Raw genomic sequence first — 15,228 nt, forward strand, 5'->3', positions numbered from 1 at the left:
TTGTTGTCTTCAACCTCTATGTTATGTCTACATGCCAAATAAGTTATTCTTTGGCAGGAAACGCAAGTAAACTCTCATTATATTGATCGCCTTTGGACAAGGACCGTATGTCCTAAATTTCTGGAATAGTTCTTGTTTCATATAATTTTATTCTTCTCAATAAAGAATTAATTAAATGTATAACTAAATACAATGTAATTTTATATCTTGGTAAGACTTTTCATACAAATAATTTCACAAATCAGAGAAAGCGCCTCTGTCTTAATTCATCTTAATTTTTAGTTTGAGCAAATGTGGTCAAATATCTGTTTTTGTGGTGGTGGAAATTTTTGCCTGAATAATTATATTGCTACTAAACATTCCTAATCTGTAGAGCTAGAGACAAACAAAACTTATATCCAGGCTCTCTGTATAAGCAGCAAATTGGTACCTGGTAATGAATTTCCTTTGAAAACAGATGAAAGAAACATTGAGAGTAATGATATCTAATGTGTATAAACAGCTAGCGTAATTTAGGCACTGTGCTAAGTGCTTTACATATATAGTTTTGTTTCAGCCTTAAAAATGAAAACTCTATGAAGTGTCTCCTCCCTGTCCCTATTATAGATGGGGAAGCTGATAAAGCACTTTGAGCAATATGTTCTAATAATGTATAAAGCTAGAAGGGAGAGAATTGATATTTGGATTATTCACTGCCTCCTAATACTGCTTCAACATTATGCCTTTCTTCCTCTAAGCTCCTCAGGCAGAGGGGAGGCTTTGGAATGTAGGTGGGTTTTGATGGGGGAGGTGGTTGGGGTAACTTGAACAAGAAGGCCAATACAGCTAAGGCAGGATTACGATGGTGTTCTGAAAAGTTAGAAGTCTTTGGGTTGCAGAGAGAACCAAGAATTTCTCACCACGTCATGATCCAGGGACATTGATATCTGGGGTTGTAGAGTTCTTGCTTTGGCATCTTCTGTGATGACAACCTGGTCAGGCGCTCCAATCTGCCCATTCTAGAAAATAGCTCACCATCCGCCCAGCCACTCAAACCTAAGCTAAGAGTCATCTGCAATTTTTCTTTTTTTCTCCTTAAATTCTATTGTTTTTAAAGACTTTATTTATTTATTTGACAGAGAGAGACACAGCGAGAGAGGGAACACGAACAGGGGGAGTGGGAGAGGGAGAAGCAGGCTTCCCGTGGAGCAGGGAGCCTGATGAGGGGCTTGATCCCAGGACCCTGGGATCATGACCTGAGCCGAAGGCAGACATTTAACAACTGAGCCACCCAGGTGCCCTCTCCTTAAATTCTACTCTTCAGCAACTTCTGGTTGTCCTACTTTAAAATACATCTAGAATCTGGGCCTTCTGTCCATCCCAATAATAACCACCACCTCCCTTAGTCCAAAGGTTCATCTGCTCCCTCTCTCCTGAACTACCATAATAGCTTCCTAACTGGCCTCCCTGCTTCTACTTCTGCTTGCCTAAAATCTCATCCTAAAGTAATCTTTCAAAACATAAAGCAGATTTTCTTTCTCCCTATTGCTTAATCTTCAACATTTACTTGCTACACTTAGAATAAAATCCAGTCCCTTAGCATGCCACGCAAGGGCCATTGTGGGCTAGGTTTTGTCCGTTTCTCTAAACTCGTTTTGTGTTCCCTAAGTCTTTTCCCATCTCAGGACCAACTTTGCACCTGCCTTCCCTCTGCTGGGATCACCTCTATCCTTAGATATTTAACATTATCTCTTCAAAGAGGACTCAAGTAAACTCCACATAAACCTCTAAAATATTTTATCACATCACCCTTTCAATTTTTTTATGTAGCAATTATTCCAATCTATCATTATTTTATTTGCAAGCTTGTTGTTCTTTTGCTTATCTCTCTCACTGGAGGGCTGGACCTCTGTCTAAATCCTCAGAGCCTCGCACAGCGGCTGACAAATTAAGGATTTACTAAATATCTGTTAAAGAAATGAAAGAATGCATCATAATGATTTTAAAAGCATTGTTGTATTCTTAAGCACAGGTGCACATATTGGACATATTTTGGAGCATCTGCTTAGCTTATAATGACCCTCTTAATAGAGCTTCCTAAATTCAGGGGAAATGGCTCCCATGACCATTTGTTTGAACATGCCCTTGACCTCTAGCTGTGGTGAATTGGACAGTTGACTCAAGCTGGGCCAATCAAAATTGGAATCCTGGCCATTTGGAATTGGGGCTGACAGTCATATAGTTGGATTATCTTATGTATCCTCAGGAGCCCCAGACAGTCATGAGTTCTGATCTGGGGATCAAAGAAGGCTGGTGATCAGAGAAAGAGAAATGAGACCGAGTCAATGGGCAATAAGAAAATGTGATATAAGACACAGGTGGAGAGTCTGGGTGACTTTCCAGGTCTTGATTTCAGTATCTTCTTGCTGCCCAGCTAAACTCCTGCCCTTGGGTTCAGGAAAATATCAGAAGCCTGCCCTCCAAATGCCATCCCATGGGTGAAGCTACTGTGGTAAAGATATCTCAGTCAATTTAACATTTCATGAAAACAAATTTGCCATTAACATGTTCGTTCTGCTTTAGCACATGCTACTTCGTGCCACTTTTACCTCATATGATGATAGATGACTTACTTGCTCTTTAGCTAGCAACTAACTGTGTGTAAGTGAGAAGGTTTCTAGAAGAAGAAAATGGAGAAAAAGCAGTGAGAGCCAAACATGTTTGTGGCATCCCCTACAAGGAGAGAGGGCCGAGTAAGCAATGTCTAAAAGGGGGAGGTGTGGGTGATGAGAAAGCAAGTGCCGAAGCAAATAGTAGGGAGCTCTGTGGGCTTGATCGTAAGTGAGCTGGGGTTGCTGATGACTGGGAAACTTGCAGAATATAAAATGTCTGGTTGCAAGATATGAGTTTAGAAGCAGCAGAGTGAATCTCTTCAGGTGATGGATCATTATGCTGAAATCAATCTTCACAGTGGAAGACAAAGTCGGCAAAAATGAAATATTCCCTCAGAACAGGGAGTTTAAAGTATAGTAGGCTGCTCCACTGTTAGTAACAATTAATATTGACTCAGTTTAAGACCACGCAATCCCCTCTTAGCTTGACCTCATTATACCTGATACTAATGAGGGACTAAAGTCCAGTGGTCATGGATGGGCGTTTAATATTGCAACAATCACATTGATTCAAAAGTCCTTTATCAGCAAAGGCATGGGGGGGAAATACATTGGCTTCTCAGCAATGCAACCAGCTATAAAGTATCTCTCAACGAATCCACCAAGGTGTGAACATCAAAAGCCCAGGAGGAGCTATTTATATTTGAAGATTATTAGGCATTAACTGCACAGAGGAATTACCTCCAAAAATGGCACCCCTGACTAGGTACCTCTGTGGTAAATCCTAGAAAATGCTGAGCTCTCCCAAGTAATTTTCATTCTTATGAGATTCTGTATCTTGGTTTGGAGTGTTGTTCCTCCTATGGTGTGTATCTAGACAGGAAGGGGAGGGAAAGTGGATTCCAAGGACATGGGAGAGTTGAATGTCAGTTACTTTGGTACAGACTGCCTACCATCCATGGCTGGCACTTTTAAACCCTAGGTGAGACTGATATATACAGTTCAAGTCTGCTGATGAGGACATGTGCAAATATATCATACTGGGATTCTTAGACCCAGGAAAAGCTCTGCATCTGCGGCTGCATCCTGGTCCTGCTGGAATAATGGCCACGAATCTTGGCTGGACTGATTCTCTCTGCCAAAAAAAGGAGGTTTTAAAGCCTAGGGCAGTGTTTCCCAAACTGAACACAACAGGGTGTGAATATGTGTGAGGAGATATAAGGATTACGTGGACAATGCTTGTGAGAACTGAGTGAAACAAATTAAATTAAAATTTGGAATGTTTGCATGTAATATTCATACATAAAAAATATATAAAAGCATATATAAGGGATAAAGAACAATAAAAACCCACCTTAATAAATACAATATTACCAATCCCATCAATCTCCCTGGTTGCCCCTTTTGATTCTGTCCTCCTTTCTCCCCAGGTAACCAGTTTTCTGAATTTTGTGTATGAGTTTTATTTTTCATAATGGTTCAACTATATATGTATATATCCTTAGGTAATATATTTTGAAATTTTACATGCTTTTGAATTAGCATTGTATCAATTGCATACTGTAAGTACTCTTCTGAGACTTGCTGTTCATTCAATTCTATGTTCCTGGCCTTCCTATGTATTGCTACACACAACTGTAGTCCTTTTTCATTGTTATTATTCTTTCTATGGATATACCACAATTTATTTACCATTCTTTTGTCTGAGGGATATTATGTTGCTTACATTATGTTGCTTATTATGTTTTGCTATTACAAACAATGGGATTGTGAACTTCCTTGTACATGGTTCCTGGAGCACATGTGTAAGATTTTCTCTAGGATAGGGGTGCCCGGGTGGCTCAGTCAGTTAAGCGTCTGACTTCGGCTCAGGTCATGATCCCAGGGTCCTGGGATCGAGCCCTGCATTGGGCTCCCTACTCAGTGGGGAGCCTGCTTCTCCCTCTCCCTCTGCCTGCCGCTCTGCCTACTTGTGCACCCCTTCTGTGTGTGTGTCAAATAAATAAATAAAATCTTAAAAAAAAAAGAATTTCTCAAGGATATATACCTAAGGGTAGAATTACTGAATGTGAGGGTAGGCACATCTTCAACTATAGGATAAACCAGATTGTGGTCAAAAATGATGGTTGCTGGGGCACCTGAGTGGCTCAATTGGTTAAGCTTCTGCCTTCGGCTCAGGTCATGATCCCAGGGTCCTGGGATTGAGCCCCACATCAGGCTCCCTGCTCAGCAGGGGAGTCTGCTTCTCCCCCTTCCCCCTTCTCATGCTCTCTCACTCACTCTCTCTCTTTCAAATAAAGAAATAATATCTTTAAAAAAAAATGATGGTTGCAGGGGCGCCCTGGGTGGCTCAGTCAGTTAAGCATCCGACTTAACTTAATATTACAACAATCACATTGATTCAAAAGTCCTTTATCCATTGGTTTCAGCTCAAGTCATGATCTCAGGGTCGTGGATTCAAGCCTCGCATTGGGCTCTGTGCTCAGCATGGAGTCTGCCTGAGATTCTTTCCCCCTCTCTCTCCCTCCCCCTCTGTTCCTCCCCTCCCCACCCCTGCTCACGCTCTCTCTCTCAAATAAATAAATAAAATCTTTTAAAGAAATGATGGTTGCAATTTTCATTCATTCCAACAGGCTTTAAGAGTTCATTGTGCCACATCCCCATCAACAGTTGGTAATGTCAGACTTAAATTTTTTGTCCATTTTGTGGTTTTAATTCTTATTTCTCTTATGAGTAAGTTGGATCATCTTTTTATATATTTACTGGTCCTTTGAGTTTTCTCTTCTCTAAATGAATTTCTTATTCTTGCCCAATTTCTGTTTGTGTTATCTTTTCCTTATTGATTTGTAGTTCTTTATGCATTCTTCATTATAATTCTTAAATCACATGTTTGTAAATTTCTTCTCCCAATATCCGATTTGTGTTATTACTTTCTTTTTTTTTTTTTTAAGATTTCATCCATTTATTTGTGAGAGAGTGAGCAAGAGAGAGAGAGAACACAAGCAGGGGGAGAGGCAGAGGGAGAGAGAGAGGCAGACTCCCTGCTGAGCAGGGAGCCCGACACGGGGCTCCAGGACCCTGGGATCATGACCTGGGCCAAAGGCAGATGCTTAACCGACTGAGCCACCCAGGCACCCTGTGTTATTACTTTCTTAATGGTGTTCTTTCATGAAAAAAAGTTGTACATTTTAATATAGATATATCATTTTTTTATGTTGTTGTGCTTTGGGGTCCAATTTAAGAAATAATTTCTCTACCCAGTACCCAGAGGTTATAAAGATATTGTCCTAAATATTCTAAAATTTTGGTTTTCACATTTAAGTCTCTAATCTCTGTTTTCGTGAGATTTTTTTACTTCAGGACTTCTCTTAGTTGTTAATAGGCATTGTGGACCTCCCTGAAGGGAGACAGAATGCAACATTTCCCTGTTGTATTCCAGCCTTGGATTTATTTTTCAGAGCATCTCCAGGGAAGCCTTGGTATGTATTTTGGGAACTGTTGCTCTGTAGAGTAGGAAAAAAGTTTCTACTTTCTACTACATTCTTGACCAGTTCTGGGACCCTGCCCTGGATCAATTGCTGCGTAACTTCCTTGTGATTTGTTTTTTTTTTTTTTTATTTTGAAAATAAAGACATTATTACCTAAGTTAAAATATAAAAAACAATAAATAATTACTATGTATTGCAAACACTAGGAAGGATGACAATATTAATGTGTAAAAGGATAAAAATGATTACTGTATGAATATTCTCCATCCTTTCTCTTCATCCCATGCCTCTTACTGGGATATGGGAGTGCTGTGTGGAAGGTTCCTGCCTGCTGGATTCTCCCCGAGGCTTTGCTCTGGAGAAGCTGGAGGATGACTGGGTTGTGGAAGGCAAAGAAGCTAAAATGATGTATGTGATGAAAAGTTTAAAAAGCTTAAGGCAAAGGGGCAGTACACAGGGGTTAAGGATGAGAAACACATAGACAGGCCTCAAGTCCTGGCTGTTGGAGTCATTTTTCTTTTACTGCAAAACCACAGTAACACTGACCAATTGGGGTCCCACATACTGTAACTTTTTTTACTCATATGATTTTATTTGATCATAACAATAATCCAGTGACACAGATAAGTAAAACATTATCTATCCCATTTTAATCCCTGAAAATACTTAGAAAAGTGGAGTGACTGCCAAAGGACAGAGTTTGAGAATGGTTAGACAGGATTCAAATCCAGGACTAACAAATGTAGCATCTGTGTCTATCCAGCATATCATGCAACATGTAGGGAAAACCAATATATAAATGCTCTTTGAGAGAAATATTTACACAAATACGAACCACCTCCAAATAAAGTGGCTATTTTCTATTATTTGGGTTTAATAATCACAATTTCTTAAGAAATGCTATACAAAGATTACTGGAAAGTACCTGTATCTTATGTAATTTAGTGAGATAATTTTGTTTAACTCAGCATTTCCCAAGTTTAGAATGATGACCCTACTTTTTAAGTGAGGGTGCATTTTTATGATAATAGCAATAATGTATTCACTTCTCTCTATATTCCTAAGAAAATGATGGCAGAATGGCAATGGAAGAGGCAGCTTGATATTTGTATTCAAAAAGATTAAAAAGTTAACCATCCCTAGGGAATAAGCCCCCCTAATAATTCAGTGAAATAGAACTAGAAGTCTTCATTTGCTGACGAATGTAATTAACACTATGGTTAGATAGATCTCACAAAATACATATGTACATTACTGTGTACTCTCATGTGGCTGAAAGGGGCCATCTTACAACTGGAAATGAACATGACTTTTTTCCTTGGTGTAACATGGATGGTAGTCAAAATATTTCAGCTGCAGGAAATATTTTAAGTGATTATTGTTATTTCAGTAACATAAAGTCTCTCCTACTTCTAGCAATTAATTTTTACCACTTCCAGCTGAAGTTATAGCTTTCCTACTTATTCAACTGCGGGATTTTTTTTTTTCTTCAATAATGCATGGAAGTACATTTCCTGTAGTAGCCCCCTCTTGGCTGCAGTGTGTGGTCATTCTGTGCATCATTTCCTCTAATGAATGGAGCAAACCTGTGAGCATACACAGCACTACAAAATATATAAAGTCAGATCTGTGCTCCCAATACAATTGCAACAAAAGTGATTAATAGTTTGTTTTAATGAGGTAACTGGGATTTAATAAGTTATTGATTTTTCTTAGCATCTTACTAAAATGCTTTGGAATGTGAAAAAAAAACCCTCCACTCATATAGGGCAGTATTGATTAAGTATGAATTCATACATTGGGATTCTGGATGCTTTGTTATCTCAGGGCCAGTGCATATTACCTGATTAGTATTGATTGCACTGTGGCCATCAGTGAATTCTCAAGGCATCGTTTTTAGTCAAGGAAGAATGAATTGTTTAGTGTGACCCCGAAATCACTTTGTAGCAGATCCAGAAAAAGTTGAGTTGTTGATGACTCAGAGCAAGAGGCCATGGATTTAATTTGTTGAACTGGATTTAATTTGTTCCAATGATTTCAATATTATAGTTATGGTTAGGAGATGTTCTCTTTTGATATTCTTTTACTTCATTTTTCTTACACATTTTCCTCTGCCCTGTATATGCCTTCTCCTATTTTCTGCTTGGCAAACTTCTACTCATCCTTCAGTACCCAACTGAAAAATCATCTTCTCTGTGACTGCATTCTTGATTTCCTTAGAGAGATTCTGTTCTTCTGGGTCACCCTATGTTGTGCTTAAGTCTTCACGACTGAGTGATAAGTGCCAGTAATTATGTTTTTATATCTGCTCCCTACTAAACCATGAGCTTCTTTTGAGGGCTGTATTTTGCCTCTTATGACTTGCTTGGCCCTTAAAATCCCCCATATTTAAGAAGAAGGTACATGGTTGGCAGTGTGTGAATGCTTGCTGCTGCTACACATCGGGTGGGTATCTCTTTCAACACTCAGAATCTGAAACTTCTGGTCCCACAAGATTTAAAAGGGCTTTCCTGCCTTGGAATTGGGAGTTACAGGCACCCCCATACTGAGTACCCTCAGTACTCGCAGCACCACCCCACACACTGAGTGGGTCACACTCGGTGCTCAACACTTTAAATGCAAAATCTCATTAATTTCTCACTATGGAGCAAGATCATTGCTCCATTTTAGAGGTAGATAGAGGCTTAATAAGTAATTTTCCCAGGGCCACATTACTAATTAATGGTGAATCAGGGAGTCAAACCAAGTTCTCTCTGACTCCAAAGCCCATGTCTATAGTGTGATTTGAGACACTCTGAGAAAGGCCCATCCAAACCAGGAACCTAAAATTCCACCCTTAGAGATTTCTTTTTTTTTTCCAGTCTTCAAGGCTTTATAGAAGTGAGAGGGTGAAACACGCCCAAATAGAGTATTCTAATATTTTGGAAATAGTTGGTGAATAATATTTTTAAGTTCCTAACAACTAACTTCTCAACATGGATCAGTTGACAATTAGAAAAAAGTTTTCCCTTTAGCAGTAGTTCATATGGGAAAGAGGATACAGAGAAGAGAGCCAATGAGGGGCCAGAGAGAAAGAGGGCGTCTAAAGTTCTAAAGAGTGAATTTTGTAAGACTGATGAATCACAGACCTGTACCCCTGAAACAAATAATACATTATATGTTAATAAAAATTAAAAAAAATAAAGTGGGTTTCTCATAGACAAAAATATAATAATAATAATAAAGTTCCAAAGAGAGCACAACGAACGTGCTAAAGACCAAAAAAGGTGGTGGTGGGGGGGGGGTCCTTTTGTTTTTATAAAGGCTGACCACCACTGAGATAAAGGTGTCACTTCGAGTAGCTCAAAATGAGGAGTAAATGCAATGCCCATCTAGAGCATTGTATCAGTTTCCTATTGCTGTTGTAAAACCCTACCACAAATTCAGTAGCTTCAAACAACGCAAATTTATTCTCTTGTCGTTCTGGAGATCAGAAGTCTAAAAGGGTCTCACTGGGACAAAACCAAAGTTTCCCTAGGATTGCATTCCTTCCGGAGGCTCTAGGGAAAAACCCATTTCCTTGCCTTTCCCAGCTTTTCTAGGCCACCGGCAGTTTCTGCCTTGTGAACCTTCCTCTGTCTTCAAAGTGGCTTTGGATCTCTGACTCTGACTCTGACCCTCACTCTCCTACTCCCTCTTTCTCTTGTAAGGACCCCTGTGATTACACTGAGCCACCCGGATTGACCGGGGATAATCTCCCCATCTCAAAATCCTTAACTTAATCATACCTGCAAAGTCCCCTTTACCATGTAGGGCGCCGTATATACAGGTTCTGGGAATTAGGGTAAGTAGACATCTGGGGTGCATTATTCTGCATACAGTAAGTATGTTAGAGGGGAAATTAGCGATCAAGAGACAGTGTTCCAATCTCGGTGCTGCCATTGAGGAGCTATATTCTTTGGGGCCAATCTCAGTCTCCCTGGGTCATTGCTTCCTCATGGTGCCTTTAACCTAAACACTGGGCGGCATGGTTCTGGCTAATTAAAAGCCAGAGCTGTTTTACACACCTGCAGATGACACCACAGCATTTATTTAAGGCCACTTCTGAACAAGTCACTAGTCCTCCTAATGGTGTTTCTGCAGGTTCTAAGCTGATTCCTGCTTACCATCCTCCATTTACTTAGCCCTTGCCTACAGAGCGTGTAAGTTTTCCATTTCTCATTTTAAAGAGGGGGCTCCAATTCTGAGCATGGCTGCTGCATTAAATACCCACAGCCAAATCGCTTAACGCCCAGGTTTTTTATCCCCTTCAAATTAAGGCTTTTAAAACACCCAGACTCCATGCTGGCTGAATGACACACACAGACTTTCTGCCGGCTTTTGGGGGCAGGCGATACTGGTTCCTGTCAAGTTCTAAATCTGGATACTTTTTTATAGTGGAACAACTAAAAGGAATTGCTGCCTTATGATATATAACTACTACTTATTATAGACTGATCCATTTTGCAGTAGGGAGGTGGAAGGCAGGGGGCTGGAGGAAGAACAAGAACCAATCTTCAACCTGAGAGAAAGTAACCTTCTAATTGCCTTTTCCATGACAGCATCATAAGCTTCTTTATGGCAGCTTTATTTCACAGTGACCTGCCACACTGCTCTAATTTTCCTGGTGTCACTCATGCAGGTTTCAAAAATGATTGGTTTTATGGCTTTTATTTGGGAATTTGTCAAGGTTTCACATTTGTGGAAGCCTTGAAGCAGTAGCCTAATAGTCCATAATTTGGTGTTTAAAGGAATATTGGTGGGTAACCTGCTTTGGCCCACAGGTGCCTATAGTGATCACGTCCTTATGCCTAGCGGGAAAATCTCCATAATTTCTTTTACGCTACAGTAAACCTTCGCTGTCAGAAAACTCCATTCCAGGTTCCAGAGAACTCCTGGCATCCTGAGATGGGAGAAAAGCCTTTCAAGCTTCATGATCAGGCTGATACTTAAACCTAATTCCCATGAAATGTACTTCAGGTGTTAGTAAACCCAGACTCGGGTCAGCGTATTCTGGCGATCTAGATTTACGCACTCTTTTTTTATGACTCACAGTCTGGAAATGAAAAGCACTGGACTCGGAGTCCAATCTCTCTCTCTCTCTCTCTCCTTAGGATCTCAAAGCCCCTAACAGATGTTTTTTAAAAGCCTCACTTTTGAGGACTGTTTTGGCCTCCTGCCACGGTGTGTACTTTTAGGTTTAATGAAAATTGGTGCCTCCCAAGCTCTCCTAAGGGGGAAAGAGCTACTCTTGCAGTGAACTTGCTTTCCTTGCTCAGCCAGAACACAAGGGACCCCCACCCCCGCCCCCAACACACACACACCTGCTTCACTGGGCTCCTTTCTCTTCCAGTTGCCTGGGTTGGCCTCGGTTTGGTGCGTACCTGCTGGTGTTTATCACAGTTGGCATTTCTCCCCCTCAGTGTGCCTCAGCATAGCCAGTGCTTATTTGAGCAGCAGGCGATTTTTCTGAAGTGACCTCCGCCGGGCGGGAGATTTATGGTGGCGTTTGCTTTCATTATGTGTCGAGGCTGCCTCATGAGCTTACTGCCTCGCTGTCAGAGGAAGAGCAGAACGCTTCCCAGAATAAGCCTCCGGTATTATCTTTGAACATATGTTCTTGATTAAATGAGAAGAGGAAAGTCTCTTCGTTTTTCCCATTTGGAGGTTAAAGTGGAGGGTTTGTCTAAAAACAGATTGCAGTAAATTGTGGGTTTATTTGAACAGTATGTCAACATTATTTACTCATGGAAAAAAAATCTCAAATTGATAGGTTTCTTTTAATTACCTCATCCTGAAAGCTGCTCTCAACAAACAGCAAATATTTCAGAAGCCATTTGGATAAGTCTGGAAATGTTGAATTACTGGAAACCTGCCGAGAATAATACCTTTGAAAATGTTTCCATAGTTCTGGGTGTAAGAAAACTTGATTAGAAAACAGCTTGTCTCTGAGCAAACGGGGTATTGCCTTCTGTGATCTTGCTGGCCTCCTTGTAAAAGATGGTTTGCAAGATTCTTGCCTAATGCTGATCACACCACCCTGAAAAACAGGTCCCTTTTTTGGAGCTAGGTGTTACAGTCCGTCACTCAGACCAGATGACCTTGTTTAACCACAATATAATCATAGCCTCCTCTTGGGTTCTGTCCAGCAAACACAAAAGCTGAACGAAAGAAGATTCAGTAATTGGGCGAGTTCTGGGCAAGTCCAAAGGGCTCTTCCAGCAAATCCAGGCCAAAACACATTTTACCAGATAATGTCTTTTGACTTTATTGCTTGGTTCTGACTAGATGAAAAGATGGTCTGAAAGATACAGCCATTTCCAGGGCCTAAACCTGTTTGGGGAAGTAGCTAAGGGGAAGAGGACAAAGAGATTTACATGCAAGTGAAGGACCCTTGGACACATACACCCCTAGACTTATATTTTTGTGACTTCCTTTTTAAAATTGCCTGTTTGCTTTCTTTGTGTCTGTTGAAGGGATTGTGGCGGGGGGCTGTGTAAGTGAGAGGTTGGGGTGGATTTGGGGCCTACACGCTATGATTTACCCTGGGCCTCAAGTTCTTTGGGCACAATCCCACACTTCAGGAAACATGTCATGCGGCACTGTATTGTATTGAGTTTACTTCTCTGAAACTTAGAAGCTGAGTGTCTCATTAAGAGTATTTAATCTGAAATGGGCATATGCAGGGCTGATTTCAGGACCGCTGTATGTGCTAATACAGTTGTTTGGTTAAATATTATTGTTAAATATTGAAATCTCTCCCAGTTGGTACATCACTTGCCTGAGATCCGCTGTCAGCACGAAGTGGGGGCCTCCAGGACTGTGCTGGGGCCCGCCACGGGTACTTGAGCCTCATGGTGAGTCGTGGCCCTGGGTATATGTACGGATGCCAGTAGCCTGTGCCCCAGAGAAATAAACTCTCCTGTCCAGACCCACTAGGCAGCCAGAATGCTGAGCTCCCTTGGCTGCAGTTTAGGTTTGTGTGGAGGAGATTGGACAAAAGAGACTTGCCAGGGCAGTGCTCCCAGTCATGCCAACAAAAATCACTTTTTAAAAGAAGTTTTGAGCCATTTGGGAGATCAAAGCTTCTTTCTTCCTACCCTTGCAACTCTTTTCCTCCACATACCAGTGTGAAGTCCAGAAGCCTCCACCGTGGAGACCAGATGTAATTCTAGTCCTGGCTCCAACACTTAATAACTCCATGACCTTGGGCAAGGGACTTAACCCCTCTACACTGCAGTTTTCTCATCTGTAGACTATTGATGTTGGACTCAATTTCTTCCAGCTGTAACAACAAATGATTTTCAGTCCTTAACTTTCTGTTTACTAGCCCATTCACCCACCCTATCAATGGATATGCCATTTTCACTTCAAGAAGAAAGAAAAATAATATCATCTGCTAACGAATAATGTTTGAACACAAGTGAAGGTAAGAATGATGCCAAGTGCTCCGATGTGGCCCGGAAGAGGGAGTTGACAGGCCCCGGAGGCGGCCAGCTTCTTCCACCCCCGTTGACCACATCAGTCACCACAGGTGTGCTCTGTAGCTGAGCTCAGCTGAGAGAGCTTCATGCTAAGGAGGCTATGGTCACTGGTTCAATTCCTGCTCCACCTGGCTAAGGTCATCTGTCTTGTGGTCCTACCCTGGCAGCCACCTTTAAAATGTGTGTTGTGGGGCGCCTGGGTGGCTCAGTCGGTTAAGCGCCTGCCTTCAGCTCAGGTCATGATCCGGGGGGCCTGGGATTGAGCCCCACGTTGGGCTCCCTCCTTGCTCACGGGGAGCCTGCTTCTCCCTCTCCTCCCTGCTCATGCTCTCTCTCACTCTCTCTCTCTAATAAATAAATAAAATCTTTAAAAAATGTGTGTTGTGACTCATCAAGGATCCCTAAAAATATATGGATGGGCTAATGCAAATCCAGTATAATTAATAGGGAAAATTATCTAAACATACATGAAACAGTGTCATATATAGAATGGCATTGTGTTATTTATGGAATTTGCTGTGTCTTTTATTTTGTGCCAAATCTTGAGGATTGGTAGTTATAATTTATATATTATGTTATTTCTTTGTGATTTTTTATAAGTTTGGTCTTTCAAATTGTAATTTTTATATCTTGGGGGTAATTTTGGAGTGAGGGAGAGGAGGGAAAGCTTCCACCTCTTACATTTTAGAATAAATATCAGTCATAACTTCAGAGCTAATATCTAGAAACTCATTTTATAGATTTTTTTTAAATCAACCTTTTCCCTGCATGGAGATTGTTCTTTAGTCAGGTAACATTATGGTCATCAATGAGATAACTAGGACTAAAATACCATGATACTTACAGCTGTCTGCTATTGGGAGGATTGTTTTATGCTTGTTAGGAACAGAATTTATAGATACATGTGTTTGAGTCTGTGGTTTTCTAGAAGTTTGAGTTCTGGCCTGGCTTCATGTCTGAGTAATTCAATGCCATGGTCTTGATAGACAAAGGGTTGTGGTAGTTTTTTGGGTCACTCTTTTTTATTTTTAAGAAAGTGAATTTTTAATCTGGATTCTCATCTCATTTCCCTATTTTACTTTGGTTTCTCTTTCTATCCCCATAAATGAAAACCCTACTGGTCTTGAACTTCAGCTTGGTTTTAGGAATTACAATTTTTTTCATAAGCAACACTGTAGACACTTAATAAAAGAATTTAATCTGAGAAATTTAATACTCTTAAATTAGGAAATCCTGGGAGTTGTCCCTATTCAACACTTTCCTTAATTTATGAGCTAAAAAATTGATAAATGCCACTTCCAGGTTCCTGTAATAAATTCAGTATCTATAATAATGCCAAAGTACAGTATGGATGGGTTGTTGTTCCTTCAGCAATTTAACCTCTGTCAGGATCTCATGCTGAGGGTTTGTCAGTCATTGTTATGATTACAGTTTAGCTTTGATCCTGACTTTCCTATAATGCTAAACTTACCAGCCAACCCTCCCCACTCCTTCTTCACATGTTCATAAAGGAAACTGCAAGACTCCTTTGTAAATCAAAGCCTGATCCATCAAGATTTAGCAGTGAAGGAAGAGTCCTCACCTTGGGAGGAACAGCCTGGTATTATGGCCAACATTTGTTCCCAGGATTCCTTCCCCTTGGGGATT

The sequence above is a fragment of the Halichoerus grypus genome, chromosome 3, assembly GCF_964656455.1.
Source record: "Halichoerus grypus chromosome 3, mHalGry1.hap1.1, whole genome shotgun sequence".
In the NCBI taxonomy this organism is placed as follows: Eukaryota; Metazoa; Chordata; class Mammalia; order Carnivora; family Phocidae; genus Halichoerus; species Halichoerus grypus.